At 41.6% G+C, this 18,794-nt stretch overlaps 1 protein-coding gene across 1 annotated transcript in view; it reads left to right on the top strand.

Annotated features, from left to right (window-relative positions):
- The first annotated feature begins 201 nt into the window (after positions 1–201).
- The window catches only part of NIM1K (NIM1 serine/threonine protein kinase), a 31,311-nt gene continuing 12,718 nt past the window's right edge, over positions 202–18,794 (top strand). Inside the window, 4 exon segments of the mRNA XM_075137508.1 lie at positions 202–306; positions 1,939–2,120; positions 4,959–5,064; positions 8,848–9,003. The gene's annotated coding sequence lies outside the window, so the exon portion shown is untranslated.

The following is an 18,794-nucleotide window of genomic DNA, read 5'->3' as shown; positions in this document are numbered from 1 at the left end:
GGGGCTGCGTGCCTCCTCAGCCGCGTCGCCGGGAGCCGCGTAGGGCCCCCGCCTCTCCCGAGGGCAGGCGAGGGGCGCGTTGGGGCAGGGAGGCCCGTTCCCGGCGCGGAGAGGGGAAGGGTGGGGAGGGAGGCGGGCAAATGGCGGGCCGCCTGACAGGAGCAAATGGCGGGCGGGGGGCAGGGGCCGCGGGGCTGCGGCGGCGCTGAGGCCCGCGATCCGGGGCTGGTCCGCGGGGCGGCGGGAAGGGGCGGCGAGGCCCTGCGGAGCCGGGGCTGGAGGCGGCGGGAGGGAGCCGGCTTTCAGGTACTTGCTCTTCCAGCGCAGCCGGGTCTGGCAGCCTTTGCCGGGGAGCTGAGCTTGCGTTCCTGTGCCTCCCCGGCGGTCGGCAGGGCTGTGGGGAGACTCCCGTCGGTGCGAACGAGCCTCTGCGTATGCCGCTGGAGGAGTTTTAATAATTGCAATAATACTTTGTCGCTGCTGGTTTAATTTGTATGTTAATTTGCCTAGAGGAAGTATACTGGCTAAAAGGAATTATTTTTCTCGGTGAGGGTACTGGTATAACATCCCACATTTTTCCCATTCTGACCTTTCTTCAAAATACGCTGAACAAAACCGGGAGTCTCCAGCTGAGAGGCGGTGCCGGGCGGCGGGACGGGGGCCGGGACCCCCCGCGCTGGGCCGCGGCGCTTGGCGGGGCGGCGCCGGGGAGCGGGGAGGAGCGGGGGGTCTGGGCTGAGAGAGGGGACCGGGGCTGTGGAGGGTGCGTGGGTTTTAATTGTTACTTAAATGCAGATTATTTGAGAAACACGTGTGTTTTATCTGACGCCCTCTTCTTAGGCTAGGACTGATTGGAGCCTAGAGCCAAAATATTTTCAGTCTAAGAAATCCCGTATTGTGTTTAACGTACAAAATACATGACTAATTCCATGGAAGGAGCCAGTTCATGCTTCAATGTTTTCTGGGTTGGGATATTATTCCTTATATAGTGTAATCTGTTCAAACAGCTTTAGAGCGGCTGGCAGAGTTACTGTCAAACACATAACAGCGAGTGTCACAAGAAATGTGTAATTTCGGGACTTTCTCCTCTAAGGATGTAGATTGACATTTCAGTTGATTCACACCAAATAGATTTGTTAACGTCATGGGTGCACATGTGTTACAGCGTGTTTAGACTGTCACCCGCCACAGTTCAGGAGGAAAACTGAAAACCGGTACTCATTTTCAGGGAGAGAGGGGTGTTTGTGCATGCGTGTGTAAAAAACTGAATTTAAAAAGTATCATTCTATCAAAAAGGGTCCTAAATTACATATATAGTATTTTTTCTTGCACTGGGTAATTTCTTTTTAAATATTTTCTCAGATCTAAAGCAGTTCCAGGGGTTGAGCAATCCCATGGCTGTAAATGAGCAAATAATTTGGTTGAATTTATTTTTCCTGACCACTTAAATATTATCAGTCATCTTCTAGTGCCTTTAATTCAACTGATACTTCTTTTCTAAATAGTATATCTTATCCCACAAATAGATGCAAAGACCTCACGATTTTAGTTAGTTCTAGACAGTTTGTCTGTTTGGGAATTAGGAACTAAGATACCTGAATGTGCCGGTTTTACTATTCTTACAGTTACTTGTTTGGGATCTTTTGAGAGCATTGTTTTAAAAATTGCAGCTTCTTGGGTATTTAAAAAAATGTCGTCCACTTATGGGGTCCTTAGCTTTGTGATATGAAAATACTCAAGATGATTTTGTAAACTAATACAGGGCATGCACTATTGCAAATATAAACAATTGATTATAATACATTCTGATCTAGTGATTCTGTTTTGAAGGCAATTAAGTTGCACTAGAAAAGAATTGGTTGCTCATATTGTAGCCACATTACAATAAACTGATCAATTAGCCCTTTGCTAAAAAGAATTTTTCTTTGGGTCCTGTAGGTTGCACTTCGTAGGAGGATTTTCTGGACTTCACCACTGGGGAAAGGAGATGCTCTTTGGAGTGGAGGGTTGCAAGTTCGCACTCCACAAGATACAGAGCAGATACGGCATCGTGGCAGCTATAGGGCTTCGCCTGGGGAAGCACAAGTGACAGAGATGGTTGTAAGATATACGTTCAAAAGGTGCTCTTTGCGGGGGGGTTTGGGGTTTTTGCTCTTTTTTTTTTTTTGAAGGCGAAGTTACACTTGGGTGGGGAACATAGCAAATAAGAGCACATGAATTTGAACCATACTGACAAGTGATGGGATTAGCTCCTTACACAACTTTTGCATGGCCAGTCTTGGCCTCCAGTGTTAGTCTGGAGCCCTAGAAGCTGGGAGTGTTTGCTTCTCTTCCTGATTTTTACTGTGAGGCAGGGAATAGACTTCAAGCTTTGAAACTCTCAGCTAACACTGAGAAAATCTCCAGCATGGCTCTTCTGTGTGTTTGGAAAAAAGTAGTCCATCGTGCGTAGACAGCTCTCTTTTAGGACACTTGGCAAATATTAATTAGCTCAGCTTCTGACTGTTCTTATAAAGTAGATAAATGGCTTTTATTTTCCTTTTTTTTTTCCTTCTTCTGTACTTTATTATGGTAAATAATTCTGCAAGCAGACAGTAGTGGAACTGGAAATACTGTCCTGCCTCCTGATTTTCTTTCCTGAAGCATAAAATAAAAGACTCTTCTCCTCATAGCAAGGAAAACAAATTATTCAGAAAGATAACTCCAAAATAGAAATCAGTATGTCTCTTGCTTGAAATATGAGAGGACTCTGCCTCATGTGGGAAGCATAGGGTAATAGTCACTTTATTATTTTATAAAATATATATATATTTGCACACTCAGTACCCTAGAAAATTAATTGGAAAGCTCTAATATTTTCTAAGAAATTATACATTTCAGGTAACATCCAAGGATGTTTCGTTGCTTCCAGCATTCATTCATAAGCTGAGCCTCTTGTTTCCTTCTGGTTGTGAATTGGTATTTTAAGCTGCAGAGAGAGTTAGAGATTATACCAATCTAGATATCTGCAATGAAATCACTGTAAGTATGCCTGTGCTAGTGATAAATCTTGTTAATGCTGCATGGGGATGGATCTGCTTAGAGAGGATTAGTGGGATACATTTTCTGCTGGTTGTCATGTCAACCATAAATCCATGCAGCTGTACAGTGGTGTGTTAATCTGTAAAGTTTAATCCAGTTTCCAAATTAGATCATCAATATTGAGCAGCTAAATAACAGTTGGTTTAAATACTCTCCGTTCCCTTCTCTTAAAATAACACGTGGAGTCCAGCCGATGCACCTTCAATCTTCTAGGAAGGACACAGTGTTAAACCATGGAGCAATTTGTTGCTGTAATAGCAGTGTATGACAGCTCAGTGTCCCAAGCCCGATATTTTTCAGGTGTTTATAATAAGTCATTGTTCTCAATCTAAATTACTGTGTCATTTATGTTTTAGAGATTGTATCAAAAGTTTAAGGACCCTTTAGTCCCTCATTAAGATAATCGGGTTATTACACTGTGCAACAATGAATGCTGATACTATCATGACTTTTAAAGCTTTTGTTGCAAAATAAGAAAATATTTAATCTAGAAGGAAGTTAGAAAACGTGAGTATTACCTGCACGGCGATTGGAGCATGCTTGAAAACTCATCTGGCACTGAACAATCCAGGAGAACTACTCCTGGTTTGAACTAATCCTCAGTTATAGATCCTTCTTTTATTATTTTGCAATTACTATGTTATTACTTCCATAGTTTTTCCTATAGTTTGCTGAGATGTACTCGTGAACTTCAGTGTTTGTGAAAGCTTTCATGAAGTGAAGGTAAGCAGGCCCAGTTCATGTACGCAAGGTGGCCTCTTTGAGACGCTGCATTTGTGTAGAATGACAGCCCTTTCCTCCACAATAGGCCCATATATAATGCTGTTTTCTGTACAACACAGTTGAAAGAATTAGCTTTTACGAGTCCTCCAGGAAGTGGTTGTGCTGGCAGTTGTCTTCTCTGCCCTAGCAGGCCACCGTGAATTGCATTAATTCTGGGCTGAGAGGGACAGCATGAAACTGCGCTAATAGTTACAGTCCACCAGCGCTCCTTGTTTTCGGTTTCATTTTTACACAAGACAGAGTTGTGTAAGTTGTTTTTTCTTACTGGTTACACATTCCACGGAATCCTCATTTAGAAAGTTGGTTTTGTAGAAGTCAAGTTGAAGAGTCTGTCAGCTCATGCCCAAGTCTGGTCCGATATTCCGAAGGTACAAAAATTATACTGTAGAATTGAGCCTGGGGCTCTGCTCTTAAATAAAGTTCCACTTCTCTGGCCAAGCATGGCATAACTGCACCAAAGGAGAGCTGATCGCTTACCAGCATCAATAAACGTAACATTTAAAATGAGTAGTGTTTGAATCCCAGTGGCTCATTTTCATTAGCATTTAATGGAGAAGTCTTGCTTTTCCAAATGCAATGAAACAAATAAGAGGAACAGGAATAAACATTAGGAAACAGTTCATATGCTTGCTGCCCCAGCCTGGTGAAACCCTAAGAGTCCTCTCTCTTCCCTGCCTCCACGACCTTCCCTGGGGTGTCGTGCTGCAGTGTGTAATGGTGGCCTTGGGCTGCTCTCCCCAAGGCTCCCGAGGCTGCCTCTGTAGGCAGCTCTTTCCACTGTGTTTGCCCACACTGTGTTAGCTTCACCCACAAAACATACAGATGTCACTGATCTCATACCCATGATAATTTTATTAATTCATTAACAATTCATTATTAAATGTAAATTATTTTCATTAATTTTTATTTTGTTGACCTTAAGCGTAAAAAAACATTCGTGATGAACTACTTGATTTAGATCTGTAGAGTGCAAAAAGCCTGCCGCTATCAGCTGTTAGTGTCAGGTTTTCATCTGTAATTTGCTCTTGCTGCTGATTTTTTTGTCCTTATAGTTTATACCTTCATCATGCCAAAATTGTACATTTTTTTTACAGATTGTCCATCATTTTGCTCCCAATGCTCCTGCACCATGTGGTGGAATTGCCTCTTAGTTTTATAGCTGCGCCCCTGCGCCGGGAGTGCTGCCTGGAGTAAGCTCAGGTGAGGGTCCGTCTCTGGATGCCCCCTTAGACCCATCACCCTGGTAGCTGCCTGGCTCCATGAGGCCGTGGGCCACTGCGTGCAGCGGCCAGGCCTGTGTTTGCTCTCCCAGCACCAGTATTCAAATTCAGGATAGGATTTAGCTCTATAATTTCATCATTTTACTATTTTAAAAGTCAAAAAATGTAAGGCTCTTGCTTCTGTGTCAGCGTTGTTTCCATGTGGATGCTGGTAGGCTGTGAAATGTCAAAGCCTGGAGGCCTGAATTTACAATTACAGGTTTGCTTTATTGTAATATATTTGGAAATATCTACTCTTTAGGCAATATTTATCACCCAGTTAAAGTGGTGCTTCTCTTGGAGCATAGTATTTATTGATGATTTAGTTACTTTTTATATTTTCAAAATGTTGGTATTCTTTACATACTTGTGTTTGCATACATGTTTTTCTTACATATAATTGGTATTTGACATCTGGAAATATCCTGAGTCGTGTGCCACTGTAAGTGATTGCCCCTACCTCAGCTTAAGTCGCAGAGGGAAGCGGAGGATGGGAAGCAATGAGATTGTGCAATGTTTTTTCTTAAATTCCAGTTTCTAGATTTACAATGTCTTAGGTTTTTCTTTCTAAGAATGCAGTGGAAGGAGAAAACGCTTCTCAATTGTTTTAATCCTCTGCCCGTAGCTCTGACATGTGAATTTCTAATGTGTCTTACTAGAGAGTAGTTTTCGGAGCAAAAGTGAAAATAGTATTTAAAAGGTTCTAATGGTCTGGAATGTATAATTGTTGATTTGTGAACACAATGTCAGCTGCTGTTTCGTGTTTTCCATTTTAGTAGCTTCTCATTGGTGTTACCTTCATAAAGGACCATCATTATCAAGACAATAAAGTGCAAGATTGTGGGTGCTAGTAATGTGTGCAAGTTGTCTGGGTAAAGAGCTAAAGCTTCAGAGCGAATGGCATCTGCTGTGCTCGCTTCTTGTTTAGGCCTCTACTGTACAACTCTCTCCCCTCTCAAAAAGCACAGCCTTAGGATGGGCCAGGCAGTGAATCTCTTGAGCATTAGTACTTACTCTCAGCAGTGCACAATGCTGTCTGAGCTACCAAAGAGCATGCCAGAGGGGCATGGGGATTTGAGTTTTCCAGGAATCATCAGCCACTCTGAGCGTCATGTTTTCCACTCTACTGAAGAGCTGCCTGGAAAAGCTGTAAAGCATTTACCAACAACTTGCCCTTTGTCTCATAGTCCATAGCTTGTTTACATGTGGGTGCATTGCACAGCTACACCACCACACTGAACACGGACATTGCAGACGTTTGTGGCTGTACGTATTGTATCTTTCTGCTTGGAAGGAACCAAATTCAGGTAGGCTTCCTTCATCTGTGCTGCTGTAGTGAGGGGAGAGGGCAGCTGCACTCTCATCCTTAAGGATTTGTAATCATATTTATCATTGGAACTGCATTTCTGCAGGTGTCGTCTAGAGGCTGGGGGTGCATGTGGAGGGCTCCCCTGAGGCTGGGGACATTCACGACATCTTGAAAAATGCTCAGATTCTAGCAGGATCAGATTTTAAAAAAACATCAAAGGAAAGCATTTCAGAAGTACTGTTAATGCAAAGTGTCAGCTGTTCTGCAGCATATCAATGACTGATTTTTATCTTAATTTGAAGTGTAATCAGCTCCATTTAGTGGAGGATATTTCTCTTGATAGCAGTTCAGTTGTAATTAACGTTGACAACTTCTTGCTTCAGTAATGAAGAATTTTTTAAAAGTATTTTATTTCAAAGCCTTCTTGTGTATTCTTCCCTTTTTTTTTTTTTTTTAATACTCCCTCGTGCTTTTTTCTGCACCAGACCCCTTTTGGCTGCTTGATGCCACTTGAAACAGCTGATACAGTGCTAAGTAGAAGAAAAAGGTGCAAGTTTCCCTTCAGAATCAGAGTGCTGGAGCATCACTAAGAACTGGGTTTGGCATTTTTCCTAAAGAGGATTATATCATTTTCTTTGCTGCTTTTGGTCTCTGGTGACCCAGGATCTGATGACCTCCTGAGGACATGTTTGGCAGAAAAATGAAAACTTGATGTTAGGAGATACCTAGAAACTAGCCTTACACTTCACATGAGAATGTAGCCATCAAGCAAAATATATTGAATATATATGGGAATATAGATTGGAGTTGCCAAAAACTCTTGTGCTTTAACCCCAGCTGGCAACTAAGCCCCACACAGCCGCACGCTTACTCCTCCCCAATGGGATGGGGGAGGGAATCAGAAGGGTAAAAGTGAGAAAACTCGTGGGGTGAGATCAAGACAGTTTAATAGGGAAAGCAAAAGCTGCACACACAAGCAAAGCGAAACAAGGAATTCATTCACTACTTCCCATGGGCAGGCAGATGTTCAGCCATCCCCAGGAAAGCAGGGCTCCATCACGCCTAACGGTTACTTGGGAAGACAAACGCCATCATTCCAAATGTCCCCCCCTTCCTTCTTCTTCCTCCAGCTTTATATGCTGAGTATGACGTCACATGGTATGGAATATCCCTTTGGTCAGTTGGGGTCAGCTGTCCAGCTGTGCCCCCTCCCAGCTTCTTGTGCACCCCCAGCCTCCTCGCTGGTGGGGTGGGGTGAGGAGCAGAAAAGGCCTTGACTCTGTGTCAGCACTGCTCAGCAGTAATGAAAACATCCCTGTGTTATCAACACTGTTTCCAGCACAAATCCAAAACATAGCCCCACACCAGCTACTGTGAAGAAAATTAACTCTGTCCCAGCCAAAACCAGCACACTTCTGTACTCAGCAGTCAGAACAAATGCATTGTAACTGAGGCTTAATTCTTGCTAAACGTCACATTACTTCATTTGGGTATCTTGCATAGCGCTATTCCCATAAGCCTGATGTAAGAAACTACTTTTTTACCTTCCTTCAGAGAGGGGATTATAGTCTGGTACATAAATTTTATGTATAAATAGCTATACAGGTCTGCAACATAGTCAGTGAATTGTCCTCCCCCTACCCCTCTAGAAACTTGCTTTAATGGTACTTACGGTTTTCAAGGCATTCCTGTAGGATAGTTGATCAGTGACAGCATTCTCCTGCGCGGTGGAAGACTGCATCTGAAACCCTTCTTCAGGGTTTAGGGCAGGGATTCAAATACACCACCAAAGTCTGAGTAGGTGCTCCAGTCACGAGGCTACTTTGTGATAGATCTTTTGACCTGTGTTCTGTTGGTTTTGTTTGTTTTGTTTAAAAACAAACGGAAGTTGCTTTAGTCCAGCTGTGGAATCACTTCATGTTCTTTAAAGAAACTGAATTGTCTTTGTCAGCTCCACATAACTGACATATGAGGCAATATAGGACATTTACAAAAAAAGAAACTCTCTTGGGACATTGACTTTTATGCTATTCATAGAGAAAAGGTATTGGTATCAATGAAACCTAAAAGTAGAGCCAACGCATCATTAACTCACAACAAGAATGTAGCATCCTTAACGGATGTGTTGTTTCAGAAATTGTTTCCTTCAGAGAAAAGCTTGTCTTGGCAGTTTCCTTGGTTTCTTCTTGGTTATTTTTCCTCTCGTCAGTCTGATCTGAGAACTTCATAGTAATAAAAGCATTTGCATAGCTGGATGAGTACATTAAATGATTTTGGACGTGCTGTGTTGCACTGGGCTGCCCACAGTGACAGTAGTATTTAATTGGAAAGTGCTGCAACTGTTAGTTCTACAACATCTGGAAGTTGGGAGAAGCTGTTTCCATTGACCTCCATGCCATGCTTTGCTTTCTTCAGGCAAGTGAGGAACAAGCACTGAAAGTCTGCCAGGAGTGAAAAGCCAGTGGTAACAGCGGTGGGTGCTTTGGTGGTGGTCAGAGCCAACGTGGGAAGAGGAATTCCAGCAATCCCCAGTTCTTCGGCGACTAGTGGTTTTCCTTGGATATTGCACTTGTGAGTCTGTGGCGGCTACCTGCCTACATATGTGTCTGTGTGACAGGTATATTATAAGATTAAGTTGAATTTGGGATCAGAAGGATGTGAAATGGATATACTGAATTCAGGGCTGTAATACAGGGGAAAAAGGTTGAGCAAGAACCCTTGAGGTCACAGACTTGCATCTGACCCTGCTTTTGTTTCACTAGTTCTGTTGAAGGACCATGCGTTTCTCTGACATGTGTGTCCACTCAATGAGAAAGGCTTTCTTCCAATTTGATGATACCATTCAGGTCACCTTAGAGACAAGTGTAATTATCTGCAAATGTCAGGAGAAATGCTGAGAAAAGTTTAAAGTCAGAGCTAGTTTTGGAGAATGCATTCAGTAAATGTTTCTGGGCTTTGAAGTCTTGCAGACTCAGCAATGATCTTGATGTTGTGACTGGTAGTCTACACAAAATGGTGCTACAGAAGAACCTGGTTTCTGACTGCTACAGCATGAAAAATGAGTCAATTACTTGCTCATATCAGTCTTCTTCCACCAGGCACCTGAGCTTCAGCTGGTAGATACTGAGATGACAATTAGTTGCAATACAGTTCCACAGAAATTTTCTCTTTCAGAAGTGCTTTGTGAAGACGCCCTAAATTTGGCAGCTTTAGCACTGGGAGTTCACTTTTGGTTTTGGTCTCTGCTAGTCCTCCCAACAGTAAATACAACACAGTGTATGTAAGGGATTTCAATGCTGTGAAGAGGCGCTGTCTGCCAAGGCCTCCTGAATTATAAAGCTGATTTGGACTCTGATTCTGTTTGTATCTGTAGGCAAGTTTTACATCTACTACCATAATTTTCATATGTGTAAGACATTCTGCTAATAGAGGGATTGACAAATGTGTTTTAGTACAGAAGGGATATGGAGATGCTCAAAAGATGTCTGTGTTTTAGCTGAATCTTGGAGTTCAAAGACTAGGTTATCTGGTGAAACCATCTGAGGAAGGATTAAAAAAAGTCTCTATTTACATTATTTTTTCTGTCTGCCTTGAATTAGTATGTCAGAAATTAGAATTAAAAAATCTAAGTTACTCTGAAATAATAATTGAAAGAAAACTTTTTAGAACTTGAATTCTCGTATGGGCTGAAGGAAGAGAACTGAGCGTCATCAGGCCGTATTAGAAGTCCCAGTATAAATGTTTTTAATCTGCTTCAATAGTATTATAGAACTTTTCAAAGAAAGCTCAGAATTCTGTCTTAAATTAAGTGTTGTAACACAAGAAGTTCAGAATTAGCAAATGTATTGCCAAGACTCCATTACATAATGAGAAATCCCATGTTGGTAATAAAATAGAAAAGGTGAACAGATTCCATCTTCACCAGAAACGAGACACTGTTGTTTGCATCTCAGCCATCAGGCTAGCAGCCTGGTTCCTCCAGCAATCTTTCAAGTTCAATTCCCACAGCTTACGAAACTTCGCAGTCATCTGTGTGTGTGTCTTAGGCATACACTAACAACTCACTAAAGCCATTGGCTTAACCTGTTTACTTCTCCAAAGTGAACTGTACATACAGGCAGTAATTTTGTGCATTTGTTTGTTATAATGGAAAAATATGAAAAACACCTTAAAGGAATATCGGAAGTATCATCATCAGGGGTATGAGGCAGGAACTGTGACATTGCCTAGAGTGAACAGTAAGTTAATCTATTTTCATAAAAAAGAAGAGAGCACAGCATGAAAGAAGAGGTTGTCTTTTTGCTTTGCTTTTGATTTAACGATGCCCACAAATGGTGTGTATTTTCAATTCTGTATCATATCTATGAAAAATTCTGGAGTTCTATATGGAGAGTGCAGGGGGTGCAGGGTATAGGCTTGATGCTGGCTTTGAGATGGGAGCAGGCTTTCAGAATAACGGTTCTCTGGTTTTTATGTTGAGTACTACCCTGATCACTGTGGTAAATGACTGTATCTTTGCCTTTTGAGTGGTTAGTGGTACACCCAGGTTTCAAAATTAGAGAAAAATGGATGAAGTTCTTTCTTCCAGTAAACAGTGATGAGAAACTGTTCATTTGTGCCAGCCCTATGATTTAGAGGTTATGAGAATAGTCTCTTTCCAGTCCTGTTGAGCTCTGCATGTTGTCACCAGATTAAGTGGTGTAATTAGCTGGGTTTAAGTGCTAATTTTATGAAGAGGATTCAAGAGACACACATGTTCTTTCTTTTTCTCTCTCACCTAGTGCTCTGACACTGAGAAATGCTGCTGCTGTGGAGAGACAAGAGAGTAAATATTGTTGATGAAGGTTCAGTCAGAGACCAAGCTTTTGAGGAGCCAGAAGAATCTGTTAATCTTTACGTTAGAGCCTGAAAAGCTTAGTGCCAGCAAAGCAGGCAGTTCTAGCTCAAGGCAGTGTTGACTCTGTTCCCATGTGGTACATCATCAGGCAAAATTAAAGACGGTGTCGTGTCTACTCTGAGCTGCTTGGTGGAGAATTTCTTCCAATACACTTCTTTAGGAGCTGATAGTGAATCTGCTTCCTGAGAGGTTTCAGACTCTTAATGGAACATGGTTTCTGGACTGAGAGTATAGGAGATCAAACAAGTAAAAGTCCCCTCATAGCTGTAAATATGCTATCCGTTACTGCAAATACTGCAACTCTTTGCATGTCTTCATTTCCAGACCTGTCTTCTGCTGTCGCTCTGTAGTGCTGAAATGACGTAATGTCATTTGTAAACTGTTGTGAAGAATAAAAGATTTTGGTCTTGAGTTTACAGTTCTTCATCATGAATTTTTTTAATAATCAGGATGGTGGAAGGGTGCCCTCGAGAAAAGAGTTGCCATCATGCCTTTGAGCTTAGGGGTGATGCATCCATCACGTGGGAACTTGGCCTTTTATTGCCAGAGGCTCTGGCCATACCCAGGCTGCCATCCTGTCCAGCACCCGACCAAGTCACAGAGTTTGTCCTGAGAGAAGTGACCTTCTGCATTGCCAGCTGCATGTAGTTCAGATTTCAGGGCAATGTTAAGCATTTCTCATTTTGTTTCGTCTTGCTGGCCTTGGAGTGTTAGCCTGCTCAGTTTGGAAAATCTGAACAAGCTGTTCTGTATCTCTTGCTCCCATTTTCCTCTATTAGCAAAAGCTATCCTAGAAACCTTAGAAGGTCTTATAACTTTATATTTTTAAATGTGCAGTCATTTGAACGGCAAGTGACACTGTGATGTGTGTTGCCCTTATATTACACGAAAGTATCATTATGGTTTTAAAGTCAGCTTTTTTTTCCACCGTATGTTTTCCTGCGAGCATATAATTTCATATGCATACCACTTAAACAGCAGTTTCATTCTTAAGTGTCTTGACAAAAAACCCACCCAATAGATTTTCTAGTTTAATTATAATGATAAATGGAAAAAAATTGTTGTGCTCAAGCAATTATCACCATTAAAGTAGTACAGACTTTTACAATATTTTGACGCTCTACATTTTCTTTCTCCTTTCTTTCTTTTTTTAAACACTAATTATAAGCTAGTTCCACTGATTGTTTTCCTGTTGTTTTTTGGCCGCTTTATAAAGTAAAATGAAACTAGAGAGTTTTTGCCCTTTCATTGAGTTCTGCTGCACTCAGGCAGCTGCCTTTTCTTGTGTTGATAGAACACTGCTAGAAAGGGGTAGAGCATTAAGCAAATCCGGGATAGATTAATCAGTGAATGAAATGCTAGAAGCATTATATTGTCATCTATTTAAAAATAGATTGCTATTTCAGAACTTTAGTCTAATAAGAATAGCTTATAAACTCTTCTGCGTGTTTCTATTCTCAGATGCATTTCTGGATTCTGATCTGAAATTCTCCTGCAGATTTCTTCAAGGAGGAAATTGAGGGAAAGTGAGGAACTGGAGTATCTTACCTGTAGGCTTTTGCATAAACTTGCGATTTTGGATCATGTGATGTGAATGATGGTTCTGAAAGTATAGACACCACGTAACCATCTGCATCAGGGGGAGTGGATGGTTGCAGGGAAGATTGTGGTTTAAAGATGTTCTGAAATTGGTTTATGCTCTACTTTTGCATATCTTGGCTTTTTGCTTCATTAGTGAACCTACGCTTCCTGAAACCATGGAATGTAATTCATATCTGTGTAATACCATAGAGTTGGACTTATTCTTAATTTCCATTTTTGCAAGTTTCTCAAAATCTGGTCCCCAAACTTGAACATTGAATTAGTTATTTTGTTAAAATGTTAACGAGTATCATCTGTCTTAGCTTTTGAGATGTTTTGTGGTCTTCTGTGTGGCAAATTTTACAATCTTTTGTATCGCGGTTCAAATGCCACATGATACATGTTTAGCAGTTCCAAAAGTCTTTGGAACAACAGTTCCTTTTCCAGGGGATTTAATTAGAAAAATTAAATGGAAAGAACACTGACTGGTTTCCTAATGCTGCTGGATACTCAGATTTGCATTATTCTTTCTAAAGGAATGCAGTTTATGTAAGTCTTCAGTTTGGCAAAAATAATAATAATAATAATATTCTGTGTTCCAAGATAGATACTCAACAAATCTCAGTAAGATTAGCTAATGAAATTAAATACTAGCCAAATCTATTAATATTCATTCAAGTCAGGAAAGCTTTTGCTGTTCAAATGTGATATGAAAAGCAGGATGGTTTTAGGGATTTGGGATGCAGCAACTTTTTAGCATGACCCTGACTTTCAGTGGTTCAGTAGCAAGCTGTGTATTGCTTGGACTTCTGAGGTGTTCCTCTTCTGCACTTCCCCAGCCAGGTCTGTGCCTGCCCTCAAACACTGGCGGCCTTCCTTGCCCTCAAACCCCGGGTTCCTTGCTGATCCTTGCAGCAAGACAGGGCAGTTGCCTAAACGTGTTGGGGTACAGGCTCCTCGGCACACACTGCTGTATTTGGATATTTGGTTTGAGAGACAATGTTATGAACTTTTCAGGGCTCCAAAAGTTTAAGAGAAAAAAAAAAAGGCTTGTTTTAGTAGGATGCATGTCAAAGCATTTAACTGCAATACTGAAGTCAAGGTTGCGAAAGAAGAGTAAAATCTAGAGTTGTGCTCCATCTTGTTTGGGTTAATATCCCTCACTTAGGATCCTTAATGTGTGCCACAGCAGCTGAGGCTGAGAGAACAGTTCAATTTGCAGTAGGCTGTCTTGAATGTTGCTTGCTGCCACTATACTGTTTCTCTAGATCCCAGCTTCAAAAATACCCGTCCTAATTTCACTTCCGTTCTCACTCCAGGGCAAGGGGAGCCTTTAATGGGCAACATTTCCTTGACACGCAGAGATTAGTAACTTATGACCTGTAGGATGTCAAATAAGATCAGATCACTTCCTGCTAAGCTTCTTGCCAAGTCTTGAAGACTTACTATGCATTAAGCAGTTTCCAGAGGTTAGTTGAAGCTTCAGTGATTCTGGCAAGCTTGTGCTTATTCCTCTGCGTGGCTCTGTGTCTGCAAAGGTTGGGGAGGACGTACGGATGGCAGATCTGGTAGCAGGGCACTGCCCGGTGCAGAGTTTTCTCAGTACGTCGTACCCGAATACAGGGTCAGAGGCAGGAGCCGGTGTGAGGAGTGGGTGGTCTGCATGGACCACATCGGGCTGAGAAGGTGGCATGCTCATATATCGCTCATATACAGAGAAATATGGCTGGGACTGTTTTCCATTTCAGTGTTATTTTCTGATGAGTTCTAGAGATTTCCAAGCTAATTGTCAATTAGATAAAAAGTACAAATACATGTCTTTCTATCTAGATTTTTTTCTCTAAATGTTCTAAAAGTTCTCAGTACTGCAGTCACTTTGGGACGTTTAAAACTGGCAAGGACAGAACAGTTGCAATGACACTTTCAGGAGATTGTTCTTCAGCATTTGTAAAACCAAGCAAACAGTTTGTATGGCGTTGCTCTGTTTTTCCATGGCTCCTGCCACTTTTATGTGGGTATTGTACGTATACATCTATGCCTTCTTTTAGTCAGGCTTAGTAATATAATTACTGTAATGCAGTGGCTTGTTAATGCCGATTCAGGATAAATCTTGAGTGTCTCAGACATTGCTCTGAAAAACTGGAAATGTCAGACCGTATAAAGTACATTTCAAAGTGCAGTGCAGGATTTATATCTTGCCAAATACCTCCCTGGAAAATAATAGCAACTGCTTATCTTCTGCCCAGATTCATTTAAAATTTACCTTCTGAATACTTAATCTTTTACTACTCAGTACTTTTGAGGCGTGCATATATATTGGTGCAACTAAACTTGATTACCTTATAAGAGAGAACTAGAGTTACTTGTATTTGCTAGGGCCCATCTAATAAGTAAGTGGGCAATAGTGAAAGAAAACTGTGATAAACAATATAAAACAGAACATTTTCTGCTTTCCCTTGTATGGAAACACATTTTAGATTTCTCTTTCCTGCAAATAACAGCAGGGTGGTTTTATTGCAGGCCATCTGCTTAGCAATGCATATCTGCATAAATATACAATCATTTTCTTTAAATAAGTAGAGTCTGATTTCCTCAGTGATTTCAGTGGGACTCAAAAGATAGTACTTCTTGTACTGTAGCTTGCCTTTTCCAGAGAATTTATTTTATTTTCACTGAAAGCCTATGAGTCAAATTCATTTTTAGTGAAGTAATTGAATTAGATGTAAATTTTTTCCTGTTATTTAAAAGGCTAATAAAGTCTTTGTTGCATCACTGTTGCCTGGGAATATATCTTTAATGGAAGCTGGTTTTATATTGGAAGAACAGTTCCATGGCGAATTGACCTATTTGCATTATACCTTGGGGAAGGACATAAAAGAGGCTGACCAGGTTAAAGTTTTGAGAGGGTAAATTTTATTTCAAAATACAGTCAGACTTCAAATTAATCCCTCCCATGTATTTCAAAGACCTGGGAAATCAATGGGTTCTACTAATAAATTCTTTTTTTGTCTTTGCTTTTAATGCAAGTTTCTGCGCAATTCAAAGACTAATTAATTCTCTCTCTACCTGTTTTTATCATGCCATGCTGCAAAAGGATGAAAGAGATTTTCTTCCCATGATTTTAGTTTCTACTTCACGTCTTAATGTATTAGCTTAGTATAATGTATTAGCTTAGTATAGTTTGTGTTATGTTGATTGTTGTGTATTCATTTTCTTTTCAATATAGCCCATACAATCTGCAGACTGTGGATTTGATGTTAGACTCCACCAGCTGCACTGTACCCAACCTGTGTTGGTGTCAGCTCAGCTGGGACTAGGGGGTTACATCTCAACGCTGAGGGCTCTGTGCAGCCTCTCTTCCTTGTCCAAGACCTTATTCCAGCCCGTCAGCAGATGACACTTGGGGAGGTGGAAAGGTGAGTCTCTGCTGCAGCCCGATACCAGTATTGCATGAACTGCCTGTCGGTAGCCCTGCAGGACTCCTGTGAGCTGCTGCTGTCATGCAGACGCTGGTACAGGTATTGCTTGACAGATAAGTGTGCTTATGCTAGCCCAGCCTGATGGTCCACCTGCCAGGTGGCTCTCTGAGGGGCAGGTTGTAGCACTCCCTGGACACAGCCAGTGGCTACCTATTAGAGATCATGGTGAGGTCTTTTAGGGGTGAATCACAGATTAGGGCACACCTGTGGTTTGTTCCTCCATTTCTTCTCTCTGCTCTTGGCGAGAAGGAAATTGGACTAAATGAACGTGGAGCTTGCTTGGATCTATAATCTGCCATGGTGACCTTGCTGAGAGTGGCTCTCCATGCTCCCACCTGTCTCCGGTCAGTGGCTCTGGGAATGGGCTGGTCAGGTAAGATCCTTGAGTGAGAGCTCAGGTTCCATCAGGGAAATACTTGTGTTTTTCTTCAGGAGTCCATCCCAGAATGAATGTGGGATCAACCCAAAAGATGAGGATTTCAGTCTTTCTGATGAGGATGGGGCGGGGCGGGGGGGGGGGGCACTTGATCAAGCATCCACCTGTATGCTGCTTCAGTGTGCAGGGCTCAGGCTTATTAAATTTCTAAATAGGTTGCAAAGTCCATTGTCTTTTTCTCTTAGTGACAATTGTAGAATAAGTTGTGGGCTAGAGTTAGTGTGTTCCAGGGTGGGGGTTTTTTGGTTGGCCTTTTTTTCCTTCTTACACTAGGATTTCTTATTTTCTTGGTTTGGCATCAGCATGTAGAATAGGCTTTTTGTTGTGGTGAATGAGTCAGTACAATACAACCATTTGTTACCTCCTCCTGCGTCCCCTCTTGGTGCTGTGGCCATCAAGTGAGTTTTTGCACAGAAGCTGTTGAAGGTGTTTGTGTTCTCTTTCACCAAGTAATGTGCAGCAGGAAAAATAAGAGTCCATGAACTATTTTTTTGTTAGCCTTCTCTTCCACTTTGTCATTTTGAAGGTAGTCTGGCATCTGTGGTCTAAGATACGCATAGAGCACAGCAGAGTGCTTTGACTCTAGTTGATGTGCTGGCACAGTTTGCCACAAGTGACTGAAGTTACCCTGTGTCCGCATGTTGTTGTGTGGCAGCACCGGGAGGATTGTGGAGGAGGTGAAGGTGACTGCCCTCTAGGTGCTGTGTCGGAGGGACAGAAGATCTGCTGTTACAGTGTGACCCATATGTAGTCACTTACATGTTGCTATCACCATGCCTTGTCACAACCTAAAATGTGCTAAATGAGGTGATGGAAGGAGTGAGTACTGTAACTCACTACAATCCATGTTACAGTCATTCTCACAATATTGTGGCATATATCTTGTATTAAACAAATAGGCTTTCATTAACTGAAAAAGTAAATAGAGCTTATGCATAGTCTGTTGTACAGGGCCTGTCCTAAACAACTCTTATTTCCATCTGGAACAACACTTGTGTGGTTGTACTTGCACGGTTATAAAAGTGTGTACAGTGTTGTTTTATATTGCCTTGGCCAGGGCTGTTGCATATGTTAATATTCCGTGTGTGGAAAAACAATGCCATGTCTTAGGCAAGGATATTTATAAGGCTAAGAATGACGTTGATCATGTCTGTTTTTCATCAAACAATAATTGGCAAACTGAATGCTATGCTAACTAACAGTACTAATTCTGGGATGTATTGAAATGGGTGGCATGTGGGCCTGCGCAGAGAGAGCAAGTTGTTTCTGGAGGTTGTCCACAGTCAATGCACTGTTAGTATTTCCTCCTACCTGAGTTGGGAACACACAGGTCTGCGTTCAGCCTGTAACTGTGCTATATTCTGTGTTTTGAATCTTTTATTTTTTAAAAACTCATACGAAGCTCTGGGGTGCATATTTTATATAGTCACTGTTTTCTGGAATTCATGGAAATAACACTGAGAGTGCTTCTTACTCAAATCCAAAAAGTGTGCTCAGGGCAAACCTTGAACAAACATTGATTTCCTTTGGCCATAATAACCATCCATTGAACCAATATTACTTGAGCAAAAGTACAAAAGTGGAGTTATTACTTTCCCTGTGTTGGTGGACGTGCTGTGTGGCTGCACAGGAGACCTTTTGTGTCGTGTTTGGTCTGGTACAGGTCTTGTGGACTGTCTGCTGGGCTCTCGTCTTTTATAAAAGGTAGGCTTTCTAAACATAGGGATATACTAGATTGTCAGTATTTTTTTGTAAGAACTGAACTTTCAAAGCTATCGTAAAAAAAAAGGGTCAATATTTTCTTACAGATGACTAAAAAAAAGTCCTGCTACTTTAAATTCAGTTCAGTTCCACAGTTGGCTTGCAGTGCATATAATGTACTAAGCTGGAAACAAGCTGTTCTTCAAGGGTAGTCAAAAAATCGATCTAATTCACTCCCTTAGGGAAATATCTCCAAAATCCTGCCCTC

This window comes from Calonectris borealis, chromosome Z, assembly GCF_964195595.1.
Source record: "Calonectris borealis chromosome Z, bCalBor7.hap1.2, whole genome shotgun sequence".
NCBI lineage: Eukaryota > Metazoa > Chordata > Aves > Procellariiformes > Procellariidae > Calonectris > Calonectris borealis.
This window is presented reverse-complemented; position numbering and strand designations above follow the sequence as displayed.